The sequence below is a fragment of the Emydura macquarii genome, unplaced genomic scaffold, assembly GCF_026122565.2.
Source record: "Emydura macquarii macquarii isolate MOO-44397 ecotype Brisbane River unplaced genomic scaffold, CSIRO-AGI_Emac_v2 contig_2768, whole genome shotgun sequence".
Lineage (NCBI taxonomy): Eukaryota > Metazoa > Chordata > Testudines > Chelidae > Emydura > Emydura macquarii.
In genome coordinates this window covers 12,320,001-12,336,293 of record NW_027132905.1, presented here as the reverse complement: position 1 = coordinate 12,336,293, position 16,293 = coordinate 12,320,001, and positions in this window count along the sequence as shown.

Genomic DNA, 16,293 nt, shown 5'->3' with positions numbered 1-16,293 from the left:
CAGATTGATGCAATCTCAGATCTCATCAGAAAAAGGGCTGCTCCTGTAAGTCTTAAATCAACTCAGTTCTGCACCCGACCAGAGCGAGAGTTACCTTATCTCCCCTTTCCATTGGCTGATGGGGAACAGTAGACTTGGACCCCTGCAGCAACGGTTGGGATCCAAATCTGAGTGTCCCAGGATTTCAGAGGCGTTTGGATGTGGTGTTTTGGTTTGGTCTGGCTTAGAGGCAGGGGGCAGTTGCACAGTTCCGATGTGGATCCAAACTCTTCTAAAGTTCAGGGAAGGAAGGAGTGTGAGGTTGGGTTTTGTTCAGGCTCATCTGTAGTAAAAAAAAAAAAAGAAAGAAAGAAAAAAGAAAAAGAAAAAGTAAAAAAAAGTTTGAAGTTAAGCCAGACAATATTCTTGGGTCAGGCATCTACATTTTCAATTGACACAAAAACATAAAGAAGGAAGGGGACCTAGGGTTTCCAGTATTTGTTTAAAAGTTGGAGTTGTAGGGGGCATGGGATATGTTCCAAATGGTTTCCTTCGTAAAGCAGAAAAATGACTCACTTAAGGAACAAGGTATTTTGCCCTCTTTCCCTTATGTGCGCAGGAGCCCTCTCAACCATAGCCCAATAAATGGTTTAAGAGAAAAGAAAGGAAAAGAAAAAGAAAGAGACAGCATTTATTCTGTGTTAATTTTCCAAATGATCCGTCACTTGTTTTTTTCAATGTTTCCCTCCCTCTAAGTAGATCCCCAGGGATTTCTTTCATTCCCTTGAAGAGGTAGCAGGCTATCACTTTACAGGGAGAGAGGAAGCAGCAGAAGAGGAAAGAAAGCAGACAAATTACTAAATGAGGAGGCAAATTAGACACTGTAAATGAATGCTGCGCTGTCTCCATGGGTTTAAGTTGCCTTGCATGTGTACCTTTGGGCTGAGGCACAACTTGGAATTACAGAACTTTGGTTTGTGGCCATTTGTACAACACCCGAAAGAGGGTCATTTTTATGCAATGCTTCCCTAACATTTCTCCATTAAAGTGCCACCCTGCAGACCGAATTCCTTCCAAATCATAGGCCTTGGCCCACACACCAGTATCACAAAAGCAGACAAGATGTGCGAAGAGCTGTCATCTAGCAAAGCAATTCTAGTTTCTGTTTAAAGAAGCTTTGGAGGTTATTTGCAGCCTTAAACTAATGAGTGGACAGTAGAAAAGGAGAAATGGAGGAGAACAGTTAGTAGCTACCGAGTAATGATACTTTACGCTTACAGCTACTTTTCATCCATGGATCTCAAGGCATTTTACATGACGGAGTGGGGCATTATTATCCCCATTCTATCTATGGGGAAACTGGGGGTGGGTTTGGTCATATTTGGTAAGGTTAAGAAATGTAAATACACAGATGGCACATAATAGTTAAACGTTTATAAAGGGGGATGCAGAATGAAATAAACATCATTCTTCTCCAGCAGCAAACTCTATTGTGGCTCCAACCATGAGAACAGCAATTTGCCAGACAGTTTCAAATGTGATTGCTCAAATGGTTAAAAGGCTAATCATATTGTACCCTTTATGGAAATTCCTATGGAATTTAATAGCAAATGATATCCCTGCTACAGAATTCTATAAGACTTTAAAAAACAAAACAAAAACAAAAACACCTATGAAAACGTTATCATTTCTATTACATTCTGTAGGTTTTTAAAAGTCTATTCCATTTCTACAGAGCCTAAATGATATGGGACTTGATTGAAAGCCCTTTCAAGTCAGTGAGAGCCTTTCCATTAACAGCAATGGGGCTTGGATCCGGCCCTTAACATCTATTAAGTCCTATAGGGACATTTAAAGAACTCTCATTTACCATCATTTTCACTTCTGAAGCTACAGGAAAATCCACAGAAAAGAAACCATGTTTCAGAGATGGCATTGTGAACTCCAATACATCACATAAGTTAATGTACGTGCATTTGCCAGAGATAAAACATGTACTCATTTAGGTAGTCTTTGTGTAGAACATAAGATATGATTATGTTAATTTGAGTACAAACCTGTTCTCTCCACATCTCCCTATCCAAACACCCTTGTCCCTGGTGTGCATTTGGCTGCAGTTACAAGCAGAGTAGAAATAAACATGAGCTGAATTGCCCTTTAATCTACCTCAGTATGATATCAGGTTTGCTGTGGAAGTGTGCATTAGAATGGACACCACCCACTGCCAAAATCCTCCTTTCCTACATTATGCATCCAAGAGATGGTTATATTTAGATCTAGCAAATAAAGGGTTTATGCAAAAGGGAGGAAATGTGACATCAGGCCATGGCTGTTTCAGTTGTGGGGACTGTAGCATGAGACAGCAAAATTTGATATCTTCCATTGTTGTATGCAGTGTTGTTGCAGCCGTGTCAGTCCCAGGATATTAGAGAGACAAGGTGGATGAGGTTATATCTTTCACTGGCCAACCTTCTGCTGGTGAGAGAGAGACAAACTTTCAAGCTTACACACGGCACAAGACCCAGCCCCTGAAGAAGAGCTCTGTGTAAGCTCAAAAGCTTGTCTCTCTCACCAGCAGAAGTTGATCCAATAAAAGATATTACCTCACACACCTTGTCTCTGTAGCCCAAGTGTCAGTTTGGCCCTGGATTATGACAAGCTTTCTATAATGATGCTCGTTGGCTGCCTTCCTCTATATTGCCCTCTAACAGGAAAAGGAGAAAAGATCTGGGGATTGATGATTCTCTAAAGCTCCCCAAATCTCCTTCTTTCCTCCTAATTGTCCCACTGGACCCTGGTTTCCTCACTCCCTGTGAACAAGATTCTAATGCAGTACAGAACTTGTGGCCCAGGGGGACAGGGAGCTAGGGTGGATTTTAGCTGCCTTTAGGCCTCCACATCACCCTCTAATAAGCTGCCAGTTCCTTGTCCCTCCTCAAAAATACCATAGCTGCTCTTTTTTCTCCTTCATCCCTCCAGTAATCGCCCTGCTGCCTTTCCCTTCCCTGCAATAATTTTTCCACTATTGAAATTGTTCTCAACTGTTTGACTGGATTTTATCCATCCCATTCTATTGCTTCAGCAAAAAGCTGGAACAGGATCTTACAGAATTCCACATCAGCCATGCCTTGCACAAACATTCTTCTCAGAATGAAAGAAAAAACCAGTACACACAGAGTAGCACGGAGGTTTCTGCAGATCCTAACAATGTGGTTTCAGCTATGCTGACAACTTAAACAGGAGGGGAAATGAAGCATAAGGGAGCTCTCGCTGACAACTGTTAGAAAATTCCAAAGCCATGCAGAAAAATAACTTCCTTACTGAAGGTAGATTTTAGTGCAAGTCGTGGCCTTAGTTAGCGAAGTTAGTTAACTTTGGGAAATTGTGTATTGTTACTTCATTAAAACCTACTCTTTGTCAGTCAAGACTGTGTGTCTGTCTCTCCCCATCTGCACGCACACAAATAGATGTAATATGGGCATGTATGGTAATAACGATAATACTATACAAGATGAGTATTATCAAATTTAGTCATGTTACAGATGGAGAAACAAAGGCACAGAAAGCACTTGCCCAAAGTGGAGGATTTAGGAACAGACCCAGTGAGACAGCGGCAAAGTCAGGAATAGAACATAAGGTCTCTTGACCATCAGTCCCCTGCATTCATCGACAGACTATAATGTCCCTCATCTGAGGTTCTCAAACAGCTATCCAAACCATATAAATAAGCCCCAAAACACCCATATAAAGGAGGTAAGTATTATTACACCCATTTTACACAAGTGGTAAATATTTAGTAGGAGTAATACCACTGTTATGTGAAGATTGTAGATTCACGTGTGCTTCCCAGGGAAAAGTCGTAACATGGTATGTGATATAATCGTATACATAAAGGACAATACAATGCAGTCAGCTCTGGAGTGTAGGGTATGGGCCAGGCAAACAACCAGCATGTACAGCATATCATCGAAGGAGAGGAAATTTTGGTCAATGACTTGAGACAAACCCCTACTTTTATGACAGATGCCCCAGTAGCTTTAACATACACATAGACCTAAAAGGACCTCAAACATCTTGTCAGAAACACCCCAAACACATAGTAAGTCTCATCCAACTAAAATGTATTTACCCTGACAGCTTCAGTTGACCCTGCTAGTATTTCCAACTCATGGGTAAAGCTGTGTGAATAATTGAGCTTTTGGTATGATGGCAATTCCAAAAAACCCAAAACCAAATCTCATTTCAGGTCAACCCAAAAATGGAATATTTCAAAATGTTCAGCAAATCAAAAGTCAGGAAAAATATCACTTAGGAGAAAATTAAAGATTTTGTTCGATCCAAAATGAAACATTGTTTCAATTTCAAGTGATTTTAACATTTTTAATTAAAAAAAAAAAAGAAAACTGAAGATTATTTCAAAATGAAAAGGTCATTTGAAGTGGCAAAATTGAAACATTTAATTTAAAGAAAATGTCAAACCATTTTTTACCTTTTTTCCCAAAATGAACAATTTGGCAAAATTGACACAAATTTGCAAAATGTTCTGGTGCCAACAAATCTGCATTTTTTGCCGAAAAATGTTTTGGTTGAAAAATTTTGTCCAGCTCTGCTTGTGGAGCCAAGGAATTTGGTATTTCAAACCCAACATTTCCGCCATTCTGATAATCCCCCCAGTTTCAGAAGACTAAAGAGCTGTACAAAGAGATTACGGCTTCCAGTTACACCCTCTGCTGCTAAAATGCAATCTTAAAAATCACTGTTACTTAACAGAAAACTGAATTTGTATAAGTCATTTGTGAACAAAGCAAAGGATGATTCGAGAAAGAAGGCTATAAAAAAATTCTTAACTCCAGTATGAGAGGGAGGTCACAGGAATGATCTTTTATGTTTAAACCACTCATAATGCTAGTTTTAAGCTTGGACATTCCCCTCTACACATCCATGTAAATATAAATTTATATACACAGGCATTTACGTAGTAGGTCCAAACAATCTCATACTCAGAGGTTTGAAGCCTAGGTTTCATACATTCCAAAATGTAAGGTGGCCAGAGATAGACTTGAGGTTTTGAATTCAGTTGGATCTGGATCTGAGGTTTGGGTCCATTGTTTTGATTAGGATCTATTTCCATACAACAACATTAATGATACTGAGCCCTTATACAGCATTTTATGTCTTCAAAGCACCGTTCAAACATTGCAAAACTCTCACAAACACTACTCCAGTGAGGCAGGTAATTATGCATGTATAGAGAGCACTTATGTATGGGATATAGACAAGTATTTCTTACTGAAGCTGTTAAAGGGTTCCACAATAAAATGGAAATATTGAAATTGAAATGGAACCCACTGAACCCAACCAGGGTCTCATATAAATTATATTAATAAAAGCCCATCCTAGGCAAACTCAGAGGAGAAAAATTAAAATAATCAATATATATACCATTACAAAAATCTCTCTCATTCTTTCTTCTGCATCTGTCACTACATGGTAACTAGCTGCTACAGAACATTTTAATTCTTCAACCAGTAGGCCTGCCCCGGTGTGTAGAGCACATAGGTAGGTAAATCCAGGAAAGATATAATGATTCTGGATGTTGCACCTTTTCAGATTAGGATTCCCCCTACTTTTCTGGCTGGGGAGCCAGGGTTGAGAGTCACTTCAAGATGGCCATTACAGAGTGAGTAATTCTGTGCTCTCATCGTCTCTGTCATGAAGACTTATATTCGTTCTTTCTTTGTTCCGTCTGTTGACTCTCCTCAGTCTGACATAAAAATCACTCAGGCCAAAAGCACATTTCACTCAGTGTATGAGAAAAATAACAACTGTACAGTGTTCCCCCACAATACATGTTCTTGGCACCCCAGTAATTAGCCTGAGGCCATGGCTGATGCACTCAGTCCAGCTGTCCAGCAAAGAAATTGGCAAAGCCGCAGAACGTTATTTGGCCAAAGACCATGAGAGCTGCTTGGTTATTGAGGCTTCTCCCTTCCCCACCATGGAACATTCATCTTAATTCACCTGAGCCAAAAAATAACTGCAATAGTGACACATTCACTAAGGGTATGTCTAGAATGACAGTGGCTATCCAGATCGACTGACCGAAGTGAAGACCCGTTCAATAGATCTGGAAGTTGATTTAATAAAACCACCTCCCCAAAAAGTGTAGTGCTACGTCGATGGGTATGCATTTTCTGTCGGCACAGCGGCAGAAGGCGCACTAAAAGGAAGTTAGGAAGTCAACGGGAGTTACGCAAGCTACTCTGCATAGCTTGCATAACTCCCATCGACTGCTGCCGAATTTCACTGGCAGTGTAGACCAGGCCTACAGCAGTTTTATTGCTAAAGTTAAGCCAGTTCTGAGTTGGTGTCGCAATGGCATATCCTTTTGTGGGAGTACAAGGATATTGGTTCAGGACTAGCAACCTGATCCACAGAGGCTGGACCTCAATTTTGACAAGGCCTGGCAAACAATGAGGCAGGTAACCCAAGTGCTGCAGAATTTGCACTCTTATGCACTTGAGTTCTGAAGGCTCTGGGGTCACAGCTACAAGATTTACATCAAGCTTGCTGCAGAAAACACAAGACCTCACACATACAGAATACACAACTGTGTGGTGTGGTATAAAGGTGTTATTTACACTTGTTTGCAATTACATACATAATTCATCCATGGCTTGACCTCTCATGAAGAAATATGACCATTCCAAACTCATGCCAACACAGCCTTTATACCACATCACATCACATCACATCACATATTCTGCAAGTATATATTACTTGTAGAGAATATATGATACAGTGGTGTTTAATAAAAGTTTAATTGGTAGGAATTTGGGTTGGCCTCACTACTTACTGGTGGTAAAGCCACGAGTGAGTTATTCACAAATGAGGACCAATAAAACCTTAATACCACCCTAAAGCAAGATGTATTCCGTATCTGCCACATGTTAGGGAGAAACTATTCTCAAAATGTTTAAGAGAGTTTTATATCTTTCCACCTGTAAAGCCAAGCAGTTGGCCTTGGCTACCATGAGGTCAGCTGCCCAGAACACACACAGAGCCATAAAATGAACCAGTATAGCTCCTCTGTATACAGAGAGTCTGATATCTCAGGAACTTCCATGGCTAGGAATGACTAGGTCCCATTAGGACACGTGTGTGAAGATGGGCCATCTCCCATTTTCCAGTGGGACAAAGCTGCTGTTTCCAGCCCTTCAGGGTCATAGCATATCAGACTTTAAAATCAAGACACTCAAGAACAGAAAAACCATTTTGGATTATAGGTACAGGACTGAAAATCTGTTTCAGGCAGGTAAAATTCAGGGGGAGGAGGGACTTCACATTTTGGGGCTAAAGGAGGAAATATTTCCAATATCACCTGTTTGAAGGTGCTCAGCGATTTGGAAAATGTTAGGAAGAGTCCCAGGGGAGATAGATCAGTGGGAGGAGAACAGGTAAAGAAGTCAATTAATTAATTAATTTGTAATTTGAATATGTTTGTGTATAAACACACATACACATGCACACACACACTAATATATATTTTATATATATACATATACACACATACATACACACACACTGAGAGTCATGCACCTAGTCTTTTTTTTCAGGCTTTCACATCTACTGGGTCTCCTAAACACCCAACCACAATCCTAAACTCATGCTCTCATATTCTTCAGCATCCTTGGATGGAAAGACACATAGTGTAATGCAAATTCTCCATGTATGAAACATTACCTCTGCTCTCTCCAAAGCAACAACAGATGTACATGTTGCGCTGTTATTCTGAGGAAGGGGATCTGTTGGCCTTTCTATACTCTTGGGCTCTGCTCTGGCTACAGCTGCGGAGAAAGGAAACATTTGACACTAATGTAATCGTATTCTCATTTCAGTTTTACATCATCCCTGGCATTGAAGCAGTGTGGTGAAGGCAGTAGTCTGTTAGAATCTGTGGTTCTTTCCCTTCAGTTCTTCATTCCCCTGATCTCTGTCTTCTTCCCCAACCTCAAATCAAACAAATTTTCAGCACATTCAGAAAGGTGGTTAGGGTTGCTTGCCTCATAGCACAGGTTCTTATGTAACAACTAGGGGGCACAAATGAATGGCACAGTTATCAGGAGAATAAAGGGTGGTATAAGCTGGTGGCATGGTCCGGCCAGGGCATCACGACCCTTCCTCGGGCCCAGCCTCTGAGGGAGGCCACAGTGCCTTGCTACAGGTGGCATCATGGACACAGTAAACTGCACGTTCTCTGGGATACTATAAAACAAGCTTGCTTTAAGACCCTGGCAGAAATTGTACAATATCTCATGGCAAGTTCACAAGTCATGTCAGTCACCACAGTGTTATTGGAGATAGGGTACTAATAATTCTAAGCTATCATAAAGTAGAGGATGGCAACTTGGAGACTTTCTAGAGGTCCCTCCAAGCTTGTGATTTTATGATTCTGAATTACAGCTTCCTAGATATCAAAGAAGCCAGGTTTCCAAGCAATGGACTTCTGTCTGAGGGAAAGTCATCCAGGCAAAATCCTGACTCCTTCAATGCTATACACTGCAGCTCTCCTTGGTCTTTGTTCTCTGAGAGGGCCATCAGCCTCAACATCTGATGTATGCTGAATCTTTGAAAAGAAATGAAGAGAGGCACTATCTACTTCTAACGTGCCAAGAGGAGGGATCTCTAGTGAAGGTCATAGAGAATGCTCATCAACTTTCTTTATCATTTGCCAGACCAAATTTTCCATTACAGAGGAAATGAAGTTACATTTTCTCTTCCCGTTGTTAAAGGTTCATCAACTAAGTTTGGGGTTTGCTATGAGAGGCTGCAGAAGACTGGGCAGACATGGGTCATGTCTAGAGCTAATCAGAAGCTTTGGAATTTTGATTTTTCTTGATTTTTTTTGGCAAAATTCAGTCTTTCTTTTTTTCTTTTTCAGTTTTTCGACCACCACCAGAGCTACCTGACTTTTTCATTGAAATTAAAAAGGAAAACTAAAATAATTTTGTGAACATTTTCATTGATTTTGTTACTATTTTTTTTAAAAATCTCTCTCTAGTCACAAATATTGTTTGTGAGACAAGAAGAGGATTTTATCACTGCCTGTGAAGTGAAGCAGCAGATGAAATGGAACAGAAGAAACAGGGTTCCTGGCAGTCAGAGCTGGTCTCTCCTTATGTCTTGTGTCGTAAAGACAAAACAGCAACACATATTCATGCCAATGACTGTAAATATCAGGCTTTTTCTACATTGCAGAGTAGCAACAGCCACCTGCTGCAGGCAGAAAATTAACTCCCAACCTATTAATGAAAACAGGATTGACAAAAGCAAAAGGTGAATTTATTTTATTGTGGCTGGAGAATTGAAAAATTCATGAAGCAAAAACATTCAAACACACAAGAATTATCTGACCCAAAACTCCACACCATTCATGATTTTATAGACTGCTATCTTATCTCCTCTTCGTAATCTCTTTTCTAAATTGAACAGTTCCAGTCTTTTTAATCTCGCCTCCTACGGAAGCTGTTCCATACCCCTCACCAACGACAGGCTGTCTGTGGCGAGAAGGAAGAGAAAGGGTGCAGGGACGGGAAACAGTCATCAGCATGAAGTGACAGGGCAGTGCCAGGGGTGGGGGACAGAAAACTCTGCATAGTGAGAGCAGGTTCCCTCAAGACAGGAGTGACAGAAGCCCACAGGGAGCCCTTGATTAAGACAGTAGGAGCCACCATAATATAAGGTAATAATATAAGCAGCCACTTAGGTCAGCAATTGTCAGGAGCGATCAGGAAAAAGAGGTCAAAGAAAGCCCCATTTAGTGGCAAGAGCAGCTCTTGTGGGGGTGGGGGGGTTGGGAAGACAACAGAATCCCAAATCAAATGCACAGGAGCAGCTCGGCAGAGCAAGTTAGAAGAAGCCCCGTCCCCATTGGGTGCCGGGGAACAGCCTCAGAGGAGTTGGGGCCCTGGAAGCAGCCCCACAGCAGGTTTTTATAAGGTCCCAGGTGAGGGCTAGTGCAGCTCTGTGAGGGAGAGGGAGGAATGGGTAAGAGGCCTTGATCAGGGCAGGAGCAGCCTTGAGGAAAAGCTAAAGACTTCAGTCAGAGGCAGCCCCAGAAACATGAAATAAGCCTGGAAATTGCAGCTAGAAAACGTCATGCTGGAAATAAGGCATACATTTTTTAACAGCAATGGGAACTGACCACTGGACCAGCTGCTGAAGGAATGGTGTGGATTTTCCATCCCCTGGCATCTTTAAATCTGGATTGGACTGGGCTTCTAACAGATCCACTTCAGTTTGAGTACAAGTTTTTGGGATAGATGCAGGAAGCACTGGGGGAAATCTATGGCCTGTGTTATGCAGATGACCAGACCAGATGATCACCATGGTCCCTTCTGGCTGCAAAATCTACGACAGGCAATTGGCAGGTCCAACAATGGGAGGAAAAGGACACCACCCTCTTCCCCTTTTCTCTCTTAGATATCTTCTACCACTCTGGGCTGGGGGGAAAGAGAAGGAACACCGCAGTACTAGGGACCTGCAAACTCTCATGTCCACAAGTAAAAAGGCAGGTTCAACATAGCTGGTTCACTTTCACTCCTTATGTGCCGTGTGCAGGAGTAAGGAACAAAAGTAGAACTATTGCTGTGCTTCCCCATGAGATTCCTCTCAGACCAGTCCTGAAAGAGGTCTAACTTCCAGACTAAAACCCAGCATGTGCATGCACAGGCATGCTCTGTTTGGGGCAGGAAATGGACTCTACCTGTTCACATTACACCTCTAAAAACAACACAGGACATTTCACATCACATTCACTCAAAGACAGTGGCCTGAATCTTTCCGGCCACCCTCAAAACAATGCACTTAAAGAACTAGCAACCATGTGTGGGAAACAATTTGGTGGATTTGGCATTGTTTGACTGCTATATTTGGGGGGGGGGAGGGACGATGCACATCATGCACACACTGAAGACAGTCCCCGTGGCTCTCTCCCCCGCCTGGATTGGTACCTGGCCTGTCTGGGCTGGGGAAGGGGGGATAGGCTGGCTTAATGGGGGAGCACCAGCTGCTGCTGCTGCCAAGGGGATGCGGCATGCTGGGTTCCCGTTTCTCTGCCCCCATTCCCTTATCCCCTTTTCATCCCCCTGCCCTAACCCATCCCCCTTCCTTCCCCACTAGGGTTCCCTAAATTATCTCTGGGACCAATCCAGCAAGCCCCCACAAAACAACACTCCATAGTTAAAGCACAGCAGTACTGACATTCATTGCAGAAGTCCCCCGTTCAGGGGCCTCCCACCCCAGACAGAATGGCCCCCCACCCCTCCCCACATACCTTTTGCTAGCAGCTGCTGCCCCCCCTCAAATTTCAACCACCCCAATCAGATCAAACCCAGCTGCCTCATGCCCACTGGAGATCCCAGAGGCAGGCTTTACACACCATTTAGCTGCATTGGCTAAGGGGAGAGAAAAAATGCGAACTACAGACGTGCAGTTGGATGAGGACATACCTGTTGCATGCCCAAGTGCACACAGTCCTCCACTAGCCATGCACACAGCAGGGGGCGAAGAGACTAACACACACACCCATGCACACCCCTCCCACCCCCAGGAATGGTCTGTAGCTCAGAACTGTCTGCCTGGGGATGTATGGACAATTCAGATTTGCCTCTCCCCCCCTTCACCCTCCTTCCCCAATATCCCACCCCACTGCCCTGCCTCCCTCCCCCTGCGGGCACTCACTGGTACAGGAAACAGGATGGTGGCCATGAAGGGCATCCAGCATACATAGATGTGGAGCTCAACCACCACTAGGACCCAGGAGGAGGCATCCAACTGCAGAGGAAGCCAGCACAGGGCATGAGAAGCAGCTCCATTTTGCCCCCTCCACTCCTGGCCTGTGTGGGGGAGATGCAGCGGGAGAACGACAGAGCCCTCCTTCCTCCCCCCCCCCCCCCAGCAGGCGAGCAGAGCAAGCCCTTGGCAGCTGGGTGCATGCAGAAATGGAGGGGGGGGCAGTGGTACATGACTCAGTGTGCTTCTCCCACATCTCACCTTTTTTTGGGGGAGCAATGCCCCCCTTGAATCCTCCTCCAGTAAACTATGCCCATGACTGGTGGTCTCAGTCCAGTTGTCCTGGATAGCCATCCACATCACCACAACTGGCATTAAATACTAGCAACTTTGTTGGTAGCCTCAGAAGAGTTCAAACATTAAGTAAGGAAGACGACTGGGCTCCCAGCTCCCACCCACGGTATTCACCCAGTCAGGGTAGAGGGCTTGAGGCACACCGGCAGAGCAGAGAAGAGGACATCTGCATTACCTTTGTCCTATCCTGCAACTAAATAGAGGACTTCATTCTTCAGGACTCTCATTCCGACATCTTTTATTGGCACTACATTGACTTATAATTTAAATGGAAAGAAAAGCAAAGAGATTTAGTGACCAGAAACATGAACGCTCGGAAATGAGTATTAACTCTAGGAAATCAAGAGATGAATGAGTTATATCTAGCATGGAAATGAGCTGGCTTATGGAGGCAGGTTTGCTGCAGCTCAGAGATTGCAGTTCAAATCCTTCAATATCCTGCTGTTCTTTGGTAAGGACTAGAGCGTCTCAGCCAAGCCAGACCTTTATAAGGTGACAAATCTGAATTCAGAGGAACCTGGTGACAAGAAGAATAAAAAAAAAAGAAAACAAGCAAATATAGTGGTCTTTAGGGCAAATAGGTTTCCTTCCCCTCTGTCTAGCATGGATAAAAGCTTTTGTCTTGGAGAAACAAAACAGATATTCCCAGTGCCAGGCTACAGTCACTACAACACACCATTATTTGTAATGATTTTTATTATGGTAACACCCAAAGGCCCCAATCAGGCATAGCACGGGGTGCTGCACAAGCATATCAGTAGATATAGGGTAAAAATTTCAAAAGCACCTGACTGATGTCAGAGCCTAAGTCCCATTTTCAAAAGTGATCTAGCCAGAGAGGCACCTTAATTCCATTGACTTTTAATGAAAGTTAGGAGCTTAAGTGCCAAAGTCACTTTTGAAAAAGTAAGTTAGGCACTTCTGAACATTTTACCCCCTCACCCCCCCAAACAGTTTACAGTATGGATTGTGAGGAAAAGAAGGAAAAGATGCATTTCAACTTGCTGCACTTCAACTCACATCTAGGTCCCACTCATTCTTAACAGTCCTAGTGCTTTAAATTGGACTACCATTGAGTAAAAGTTTCTAAGATTAGGCCCTTATTTTCCTGGACTGACCTGACAGTCTGAATTAGTACTATCATAATCACATAGCAAGGGAGCCAAATTGAGGTCCCAAGCTCAAATAGCTGGAAGCTCTACCTATACCTGTGACAGCTATATAATTAACATGTATTAGACAGACAGAACAAACCAACCAACTCATGGGAGCACTAAGTATCTTGATGTTGCTCTCTGATGCCCTTCCTCTGGCCAAGAGTAGCATAGAGAGAGCTGGAAGAAACTACAATGTGGGGTCTTTAAGAGTGAGAGGAGAAAAAACGAGGGGGAGAGGAGAGATCTCAGAGGATTCTTCTCACATATTAGGAAAAAATCATTTTCCTTTATGAATATAATTTACAAAGGAATTTACACAAGATACTACCCAAAGCATCTCCAAGGCACTGGATAGAATTCTGCCCTACCCTGGTTAGCATCCCATCCCAGCTCTGTGAAGCAATTGATTTTTGTTGGTCCCTTGAGTGGTCACTTCAGATATGATTCACTGTACATTTTTACTGAATTCTGCAACACAAAGTGCTAGAACTAGAGCTCTGCAAAACTGTTGTCATAAAATACAGGAAACGTGCCTTCTCTCAGATTCTCCAGCCAAGGCACCCTGCAAAAGAAAATCCTGCCAAATTCTTATGTTGTCTCTGGGTTCCAAGGAGAGTAAAATGGAGAGATTTTCAGAGGAAATCTTCCTCTGAAACCAGTTGGTTTTGCCACTTGGGTCTTTTGTAACGAAAGTTGCTAGTTTCTTAGTCAAACTATCAAAATTCACCATTTTCACAGCACTCACATAAGCCTCAGTGGTTTTATTTGAGTTTTACAAAAAGACTTTTCAGTTTCATCCTAGAAATGGGTCAAACCAAACCTCTGGATCCAAACACCCCTAAGCTACAAGCCGGTCAGGACCCACACACTGATTCCACATCCAGCCATGCTTTCTATAACGACGTCCTTGCACGAGAATTCTGCAGCCACAAACTCCAAATATGTATCTGAACCTGCAGCTCCGACCTATCTCTGATTCATATGAACCTGGCACTCAAGAGTGAAACTAGGTGCAGAACCATCAAAATCAGCAGAAAGGTTCACTGGAACCAGGAGTGTTATCCCTGCATGAGTAAGAACAGTTAGGACAGTACAAATGTTTATCGAACTTATAGAGATAGCCATATCTCACATATAAAAGCATCACGGTAAGTAAACAGTCTAACCACTATTATTAAGAGCTAGATCTTGCAAAGTACTTTAAATTCCCGATCTCTGTTTCTGGCCCCCTGATCTCAAATTGCTTGGTCATGCAAGCAACTTGGAGCTGCAAGAGACCAGCTCTAACATGCCACTGCCAGGGACCTCACAACAGTGGAAGATGAGATGCAATGCAACTTTATTCCACTATGCCCCTCACTGTCTCCATCCTGCTCTTGGCCTCACACCATTTTCCCCCTTATCCACAGGATGATACAGGAGATGACAGATCCATCTACTCTAGTTTCCTCCTGATGGAGAGTTCTCCTACACAGGGGGAATATACACTGAGATCTCTCTCTTGATTTATGCAGCAGCCCTCACATGTATCAAGATGGCGCACATTATGGTGAGCACAGGGATTTTTTCACCCACAATCTAAATGCAGGCACCCCTGGGATGGTTTGCTTTTGCGCCACAAAGTTAGCAGACTAGAGAATCTAGCTCTTAGAGTTTCATGACCCTTTGTATTATCTTCACCCTGATAATAGACACCCAGAAAGGAGGTCAAAATGTCATGAACAGTATCTGTTCTTTACTGCTTATCGACTCTTTGAAATGTCTTTGCTCAAGACAAGTTAAGTCTCCTTGGCTATTGTACAGTTACCTACATGTCAGGAAGAAAAATAACTTACCAGTTTGTAGAATGTGAATGAAGAGAAAGAGATTACATTGAAAGTACTTAGTAGAATTAAAAATGATTTATGTCAACTTTGTATTTCAAAGCATGAAATATAAGTGCGAAATATACTGAATGGTTAAAAAAAGTTGTATTACCCTTTGCCCTATATAAAATTAAATCTTATTCCATGTAAAATAGCAGAGCCTTTATAGCATTAAAAAGATCTATAAATTATTATTTTTTAAAATATGCAGTTTAACTCAGGAGATCTTAAACTGGTCACTAATGCAATACTGAATATTGTCAGTTCAGTAACTCAGACTGTCAGAGAAGCCACTGGAGTGATTGGGTAATGACCTCTGCCATGTGACAGGGATAGAACCTTTTGTAACCTGATCTATGCCAGGTGACTGGTGCCAGTAAATAAAGATCAATCTCTTACCAGCACTCTCCTGTGTCATATTTTTAGCGCATACACTAGTGTAATTTGAGGTGAAAATTCTAAATATGGGGGGAATGCACTCTGCCCCCGATCCATCTCCACCAGATCTACTTACAACACTCCCAAGAAAATTAAAAAAGAACCACCTTTAAAAAAACTGTGCTACAAAAATATTTACTTTTTTCCCCAACAAATGTGAAATTTCCCACCAGATTTACATGGGTCTGAGGTGCAGGATGGGCAATTTTCAGTCCCATACCAGTGCTAGGTAAAAGGTCCAATTAATTGTAAACCAACAGGACTAGAAATGGGTGCAATATATCACTGGAAAACAAAGATTCAGAGCTGGGATATACAGCACTTTCTATAATCTCCAAAAATGACCTGAGATACTAGGGGTGAAATACTGGATGGTTCCATTTAAGTCAATAGGACTTTTGCTGTTGACCTCAATGGGAACATGCTATCACTGTAGGTCCTAAAATTGTGACATTATGATAAACAGAAAAGCTAATTTATAAGCAATTTCTGTGTGTGCATGCAACAGACATACTATCAATCAGAAATATAAATTAAGGTTTGGCATTTCATAGAAGCCTAAGGGAGTTAGGAGCTCAGATGTCATTGAAACTGAATGGGCATTCAGCATTTAACTCCCTTAGGATCACTGCACTGAAAATCCCAACATATATATAGTCATACAGCTACAAAACATTGCTTGGATAGATAGCTCCAGTAGAATCTAA